Source organism: Chinchilla lanigera, unplaced genomic scaffold (genome assembly GCF_000276665.1).
Source record: "Chinchilla lanigera isolate Chin_1 unplaced genomic scaffold, ChiLan1.0 scaffold00002, whole genome shotgun sequence".
NCBI lineage: Eukaryota > Metazoa > Chordata > Mammalia > Rodentia > Chinchillidae > Chinchilla > Chinchilla lanigera.
In genome coordinates this window covers 31,407,747-31,416,470 of record NW_004955403.1, presented here as the reverse complement: position 1 = coordinate 31,416,470, position 8,724 = coordinate 31,407,747, and the positions used below count along the sequence as shown (strand labels likewise).

General features: G+C 38.3%; 2 long non-coding RNA genes across 3 annotated transcripts in view; both read right to left on the bottom strand.

The window, feature by feature from the left end:
- Positions 1-951: 951 nt before the first annotated feature.
- LOC106146283 lies at positions 952-7,798 on the bottom strand. The gene is made up of 2 exons (XR_259216.2): positions 7,763-7,798; positions 952-2,805 (listed from the first exon to the last, which is right to left on the bottom strand). It is a non-coding gene; the product is annotated as an uncharacterized LOC106146283 (long non-coding RNA).
- A 14-nt stretch (positions 7,799-7,812) lies between these two features.
- Positions 7,813-8,724, bottom strand: part of LOC102016120 — a 10,720-nt gene continuing 9,808 nt past the window's right edge. For both annotated transcript variants that reach the window (XR_001233593.1, XR_001233594.1), the window contains exon 3: positions 7,813-7,850. This is a non-coding gene — a long non-coding RNA (uncharacterized LOC102016120). The remainder of the gene's footprint in view (positions 7,851-8,724) is intronic.

Here is an 8,724-nt window from a genome sequence, read left to right as displayed (position 1 = left end):
TAGTTATTTGTCTCCCTTAACTTGACCTTACCACTGCCCAGAATTAGTTTTGAGGAAAACTTCAGAATTATGTGGCACTGGAAGGGTTACCTTCTTAACACAGTAGTGAGAATGAGTCTATAGAAGTGAGCAGTATGAGGCAGGTAGCCCGGAGAATTTAGGAAACAACAATAATAGAATTAGTAAAAAGAAAATGTGACCCTGGGGTTTCCTTAGTGTCTGTTGGCATAAGTGAGACTGTTGGAATTTTGTGCAAGATGACAGCAAAAATAACAACAGCAGAGTAAAGAAAAAGAAACTATAGGTTAAGAATAAAAGCACATGGTAAAAATTGAGTGAATGAATGATATACAAACAATTTAACCCCCTACAAAGACCCTTCCAAGTAAGCGCTATTTTGTGCGTCAGATTTGTGAACTGAAACCCAGTAAGTAACGGCGTTGCTATGCTCATCCGTAGCAGTGTGACTCTGCAGCTCATGGTATCTTTATTTTCCAATGACAGGTATTATTTTATCCAGGCAACTTCACTATAGCTAAAGAACATTTATCAATGTCCTATATGAGATTGGTTGTCAAAAATGGGATCATGGTAATATACTTTACATTTTTAAAAATCAGATTGCTCTGTATATCATATAACTATGATCAGGTTATTTTCAAGCAAATAGCATTTTTGTGGCAAAGAACTACTTATTTCAAGGAGGTTCCCATAAGTCCTTTGACTGAATTTGTTATTGGTAGGCATCGAGGACAGTAATGATAGAAGAAAGCTACTATTAACTGTTCACAAACTATGAAGTCAGCCTACAACATTTCTGATTAAATTTCATTAGATGGTGCTATTGAGTTCAAGATTCAACCTGCTGTATATTTTAACGCAGGAATGTGACTGATTATAGAAGACGTTTTTATTGTTACTTCCCCTGCTAAATTAATATTTAAAACAATATTCAGATGACTTTTATTCAGTTTGGAGGTAAAATACTCAAAATTTATAACATCTTGAAATGCAAAACATTGTTGACTAAAGGAACTTGTATGATACCTGATACTATATATTACATATCATATAAGTTATCTTTTATTATAAATCATAATCTTTGGTCAACTTTTGCATGTGTTATAAGTTTTGATCAAAGTTATTTTTCTTTTTAGGAAAAATATAAATTTTATTATTGACTTCAAAGAGTAGGGTGAAAGATTTAGTTTTTTTTGGGCACGATAACATTTTGAGTGTGTTTATTTGTAAAAATAGACTACTTTGAGCACAGACTTTCACACAAAATGTATGAGGCTTTATAAGCCAAGACAAAAATTCTAAAAGTAAATAACACTTCTTCCAATTAGCAAATTATGCATGCACCATATAATTAATTATATGCTCATATTCTGTGTGTTATGGCAGAATAATAATGAATCAAACAACACAGTCTGGGTTTTTTTTCTTTTTTTTTTTGCTGTATTCCCAATTAGATGAACAGCTGAATGGGATCTCAGGAATTGTCTGGTCCATCTCTATCATTTACTAATGAAGAAACCAAGGATCTGGACCAAATTTTTAACTGCGAGAAAGATGGGTTCTCTTGACTCTATTATCTCTTACTGTCTGGGTCTTTACCAGGATTTGCTTGCTAGCAGCGTCCAGAGCAGGACCAGATCATATATAATCGGGGTATTCTGTCAGTGTTTGTGGACTACTTCTTACTTTTTATAAAATTGATACACTTGGTGAGTGGCACAGGTGATGGTATGGTAGATAGAAAAATATAGCACATATAAACTCGGATACATGTGGGTTTCTTTGGACTGTGTGTGGCAGACGTGGGAAGTGGAGTTGACATCGCACTGCGCTGTGTGATCCAGTCATGAAAAGTATTCCTAAAGATCACACAAGGATGTTAAGAGTTCATGGTCTTATGGAGCATGTATTGCCAGCTGTCCAAGGCTGTGGGATGGTTTACAACCTGTGAGACCCAGGGCAAGGTCCTTTACCTCTGTGATTCTTGGGCTTCACATCTAGAGATGGAGTTGAGCTTGAAGCAGTGGTGTGCACTGTAGTCCTAACTACATGAGAGGCTGTGTGTGTGTGTGTGTGTGTGTGTGTGTGTGTGTGTGCATTTGTGACTTAGACCCAGAAGTCTGAGACCACCCTGAGCAATATGGTGATGTCCTACCTCAAAACAAAACGAAATAGGAAAAATACTCTAAAATAGAGCTGGAGTACCTGTTTCATGGAATTATACAGCAACTCTCAACTAATAATGATCCCCTTACCTCATTATGAAATAATTTGTAAATAGCTTAAAAATCTCAGCTTACATGTGGATCAGCAAGATTTGATGGTGTTAATCTATCCTTTTTTTTGAAGTAAATTGCATTACGACTCCCCCAGTGATCAATTTTTGTTATTCTTTGGACCTATATTGGCAAAGCTCATTTGATTGATTGCACTGACATAGCCAGACTAGAGCTGATAGAAACCAGCACACTACAAAAATCAACAAGATGTTGAAAAATCATGGGCAACAGGACTGTATGATTTAGAGGTACAGGGCTGAAGTTACCTTGTTTGGATTTATCATGTACAACAGCACATAATTGCATGCTGCTCTTCTTTTCTTATACTGTTACTGTTCTACCTCTAAGGATTTACAGTAGTGTCACAAATCGTAGACATCCACATATTCTTAAACTATGAGCATTTCTATACTTGATTTTTTTCCTTTTCATTGCTCTTGTCGTCCAGCAGATGTCAGTCGTTCTCTTTAGATAATCAACATTCCTCTCCCCCGCATGCGACCAGCTGAAGAGAAATCACATTAAGTTATGTCAGAGTGCCAAGTTTGTTGATCTGTAACAATAATAATGCTCCCCTTTAACTTGTTACGTAGTTGAAGCATTTTGCATCCAAGCAGTGATGAATTTTACTTTCTCATTTGTTTTTTATTTTTGATCTCCATCTCGGTTTCCAATATTATAACGAAATAAATGAGAGAACAGGGAAGACATGCAGGGGGATTTAAACTTGCACTTGTGTTAGAATGACCTGTACTTGCATGGGAAAAGACAGATCACTCCTTGATGGCAATGTAAAGTTATGGCTTGATCACCCTGTGGTTACGGTGTAGATTTGTGCAGGTGTGTGAAGAGCAACGTCCTGAACAGCAAACAGTCAATACACCCAGCCATTGTTCTTAGCAAGGGCTGATTTTGTACAACGAACACAAAACAAGCTTAATTGGTTCAGTTTCTGAGGGTGATAAGGTGGCTTTTTGAAAGAAAATATTGCAAAAGTCAATGCATTTTGAGACGTTTCTCAAAATATCTTCATATTTTAAATCTCCTTTATTTCTAAAATAGAGATTAGTAGCTCATTCTTTAAAGAGTATGTTTGTTAAAAATAAGAAATGTTCCCAGTCTTTTCTTGGGAAACTGAATTTATTGTGGGAAAGCTAATAATTTCCCTGTAAGCTTCTGTGATTCTTGTGCTTCAAGTTAGATTAGAGAGCCAGTTCAGCTTAATGCTGTGCTTCAGAACAGGAATTTATGCTTATCTCTGGTGGCTCTTCCCCACAGAAGAACATTAAACTTCTCACAGGATCTCATCTTACTCTGTTTTGAAGATCCTAGTTTTCTATAGGTTATTTGCAGCCAGGAAATATAAAAATTGCAGTATTTCTCTTCATTTTGTTTATTGAGAATTTTTTCCCTTCTAGTAGTGAGAAGTTCTTGTCTTCTGGTATTGAGAATTTTTTGGCTGTTAAATACAAAAGCCTATTGGAAGGGGTGTATGTTAAAAAGTAGTTTTTCACCAGGAACCATACAGAATAAATCAATGACAAAAAGATGTCAAACAAAGAAAAATTAGGGAAAGAAGAAACTGTTGTATAACAAACAATAATTTGTTAGCTTTATGAAAAATAATAGTTTCATAGTTCAGTAAGAAACTACACTATTATTAAATTTTGAAAATTTTGTATCTGAAGAGTTTTATAATAGTCATATCTAGAACAGATTTTTAAACTTTTCTTACTAGAATTTTTCCTCATAGGCTTGGTAATATTTTAAGTGTTATATTATTAGTGCATATATTGGAATTTACAGGGTGAAAGAAGAAAACAGTACTCTTGAACTTCATTCACTCACACTTTTGTCCACTGTGAAAGTGACTTCGTCCTCTTGGTTATCCAACTCACCAACCACTTAGTCACCCAAATTTCAGAGCCTGTCAGAAAGTGATCAGATGAAAATGGAAGGGAAGAGGCAAGAGGACTGTACAAATGGTAATGTCGGGCCAGGGGCATGATGGAAATTGCCAGATGAAGCCGAGAAGGCAGCTATATGTGCTCCCTGGGTGGAATTTGTAGTAATGAGCTGCTAGCATTTGAGCAACACTGATTGATGAGCTTCACTGGCAAATGCTATGCAGCAATATTCCCAATAGAAGTCACAATAGTTATCACAGTATCAGAGACAGTAAAATAAACGCTTTGCCTTTTGGGTGAACTCAAATATTCAGTGTTAAAAATGAGCGCAAAGGAGGTAAATAAATCCTCTCCTTCCTATTTTCCCACATCCCTACTTTTAAAGAGTTGTCAGGTATTCAATCAATGTCACAGCTATATGAGACTTTAAGTCCCCATAGTTTATTAGTTTTCAGTAGTGTTTTTGAGATGCAATAATTTAGAGATCTCTTGACTCTTGGATTTACATTACAAATGCTGGTGTTATGAAAGTTTTGTCAAATCAGTCTACACCATAAAATATGGGCGTTTAGTATGTTGTATATAAATTCGAAATTGAAACAGTGCCATGGTCTTTGTTTGAAGAATTTAAAACTAGTTTTTAAATATTAATAACTTTTTTCTTCTCCAAATGTTTTGCAAATACAGTTTGTATTTCCAAGGAGTGAGAATATAGATTTGCTTCAAAAGGAATTGTGATCTGAACTTTGGTCTCTTCTTTGTTTAGATTTTTTCTCTTTCTGCTACTTGTTAAGAGCAGAGTTGAGCTCTAGCTAGCTGAGCATCCAGTTGCTGAAAGAGTCCATTAAGATAAAATATCAAAGTGAAAGTGACATGCAGGGCTTTCCTGACTTTCTAAGCTATTGAAGAGGACAGAGCTCCGACTCCCAGAATGCTCTGTTTTCTCTACAGAAGGACACTGGGTAAAGGTCAGATGTGTCAGTGCAAATAAGAGGGAATTATCTCACTTTCAGGCAAGCCCTGAAGAAAGGGCTTCTGGTATTTTATGGACCCAGGGATTAAAGGTCAGCTAGAGAGGGAAGGACCAGGTGTGCAGAAGTATAAATACTGCGTCAGAGTGGTGTAAATGTCTTCATGTTTCCTCACTAGGAAGGAGGCTTCAGCAGAGAGCTGTGGATGAAAAGTCCTACAGATGTGGGCACACAAACTCCAGACCTAGAGATGCACTGGCCTGGCTAGCAAGGGCCTGGCAGCGTGAGGGAGACTCTGAGGCTTTCACGGACCAAGCTTGGTGTGGAAAGGGCAGCTTTTGCCTGGGAGGCCCTGCTAGGTAAAGCTTTAGTAATGGCCCACGGTGGGGCTTGAAGGACCATACACAAATACCCTCTTTCCCTAAAAATAAGACTTAGCTGGAAAATGACCAACCTTGAAAACTAGAGATCAAATATGCCAGCCCCAATCTGCCTCTCCTTGCTCTACCTGCCGGCACTCTTCTCTCGCTCGGTGGCTACTCTGTGAGGCAGGTGGATGCTAGAGGCCTCATCAACTTCTTATTTCAAGTCCACATCACCCCAATTGGGATTATTGGAGTTGCCTTCACCTGCATGCTATACTTGCCTAAAGATATTTTTCCAACCTTATCCATCATAGCCTTAATTGCCAAGTTGTTTCTAAGTCACTAATTTTGCCTTATGGAGCTTCCTCGTTCTTGAATTTCTGTACATATTTTGTAGTATATAGGTTATTGCCATTGCCATTACTATTTCAAATGTGTTGAAATGTTATCTTAATAACAGCCATCACCAAAAAATCTCAAGCAGATATATTTAGTTAAGGTAGAAATAACAACAAAGTTATAGCAGCCCCTTTCATCAATCCAAACAGAGGAGAGTGAATGAAAATTGACTAATTTTGTTGTTATGTGTAATATAATTCTGTATTTGAACCTGATTTGTGTGTGAACTTCAAAGTATTCACTGGTGGAAAATCAAAGCAAAATTAGTTTATCTTAGTATATTTCTTATTGCATGTTCAGTATGTGTTTAAAACATCATTTCTTTCCACTACTTATCTTTCTTTTGGTCTCGAGCAAAGGAAAACAATGCAGGATGAGATGGTGAGAAAAATTAAAGGAAACAATAGTCATGAGTCACAGTGTGAGTCTGTGTTTCCATGTTTAGTGAAAATTTTTGAAGAGGGTAATAAGAAAAAAATCCAAGCTGTTTCAAAAAATGTTACCCAGTTGCCAAGAAGAAAGTTCAAATTCTAAAAAGCAGCGTGAATGTCCACATCATTACACGCTGCCCCACTTCCTTGAATTATGGCCATGTGAAATTGATTTCTCTGTAGATTGGATTCAATTGGCAGTTTCCTTTCCTACAAGGTCGGTCCCACAGTTCCTTTTCCTTTCTTTAAAGAGCAAAAGTACCCCTCAGATTTATTATAAATTGTAATGCCATCTTTGCAAGGGGAACTGGTCTGAGGTGGCATTTGCTTTACTAAACAGAGGTGGGCTTTGGAGACCTCCCCACTCTCTTTTATGACAAGCACATTTCTGATAAGAGAGTCAGCCACTGCTTTTAAACAATGTAGCCCAAGTTTACACTGGCAAGTGGCTTTTCCTTATTGGTATGGAAACACAGCTGTACTCCCTGTTTACCAGGGTTCTCTACCATCTGATCTCTGAAATTACAATCTGATTAACAAGCTTTTCTATTGATGATAAAATGAAAACTTTCCTGTACTATGAAATGAAAACATGCTTTTCTCTTGGGAGCCTGGACTTTGACAAATAGCTTTCTTTCTTTTTTTCCTGTTGCTAATGTCTCTTTCTGCATATGGATCTTGTTAGGAAAAAGCATAGAACTGGAGACATTTATTTTCTAATAAATATGGGTAACATCATGCTAAAAATGGCTTTTAAACTTTTTATGTTAGCCCTTTTAATGATTATAAGAACTAAAAGCAAAGCCGCTTATCCACATCAGTTAAATCTACCATTAAGAAAGATACAGGTGTACCTGGACATTTTTCCATCAGCCTAGCACTGCTTTCTCACTAAGCTCCTTAATTCTTTTTAGCAAAAGGGAGAAATGATCTTAGTTTTAACTGTAAAAACGTTATTGCTTGCAAGCTGATCCCTAACAGTACAGAGTCTCAGGCAAAAGTACAATTGTAGGACCCTATAACGTTTGACTAAATACCTGGGAATTATCATTCAAACTGAAAGCAAGTTATCTAAAAATGTCCCCTTTTCCTGCCTTAATACATTTACCTTCATTATGCTTTGAAAGTGCTGATTTGAATCTAAAATTCTTGCACCATTCTACATTCTGTGCTGGGAAGTCATGGCAGGAGTTGGAGCTGGCTTAGGGCTTGTGATTTACTCATTTGCCTTCCGACCCTCAGGTATGTCCCCACCACAAGAGGCCTCCCAGGAGCAATCTGTGGACTGTGTGTGCTCCAGATCAGGTGCATTCTTAAGCCATATTTCTCTCATCCAATAAAGAGCGGTGCCTTGGCCACCCTCCAGGACCTGTGAGTGTAAACACTTACCGTGGTGGATTGACAGCTGGTGGTGAACTTGTGGCACCCAGCTGAATTGAGTCAGCACGGTTCTGGGTGTGGAAGGCCCACCTGAGGACTGTTGCCAACAAAAACAAAAAGCAGAACAGGAGAAGCCGAAGAGGTGCTGTTAGGGAGCTGTTGGTTTTTCTGGGGGCTCTTGGTTCTCCTGGGGCTGTTGATTCTCCTAGAGGAGATTGTCATGCTGGCTTTCCTGATATAGACTTGGAAGTTATCGTTGGAGGAGCTCAGGACCACATTGTCACTGAGGATGGCTGTGGTACATTTCAGGGGAACTCTGATTCTTACTTTGAGCGTTGCTTCCTGGCTCCAGTGCAGATCCCTCAGCCTGCTAGCACAGATCCTTCATCCCGCTGGCACAGACTTTCTACCTTTTACTGCTGACCTTTGGGCTTCCCCATCACAGATCCATGAAACAGACTTGCATGAGACATTGTCATGGGCTCTAGATCTTCAGCTGGACTCATGCAGGCCATTATCGTGGGATCCAGGGCCTCAGCTGGATTCTTTTGGGTCATTAGTATGTGGACAGATTTCCTGCACTCTTTTGAACTTGACTTTTTGGGTGACTATTATAAAATAGTCCTATAAGTTGTGTGTCCTGTACTGTTTCTCTTGCAAACCCTGACTAGAACACTATGGAACATTAATCCTTGTAGGCAAAGGGTCGAAATAAATCTACTCAAGACATTAGGGGAGTATGTGGACTGGTGTATCTGGACTGTAGTCTTGCTGGGTTAACAGCACTGTTGGTTGGATGGGGTAGGTCCGCTGCATTGCACATACTCCTCAGTTCTTGTGAAGATATAGCCAAGAAAACACAATCCCACCCATATGATTATTCAACTTTAGAATCTATTACTAATTTTTTTTTTTTTTTGGTACTGGGAATTGAACTCATGACCTCATGCTTGCCAGGTCGGCGCTTCTGC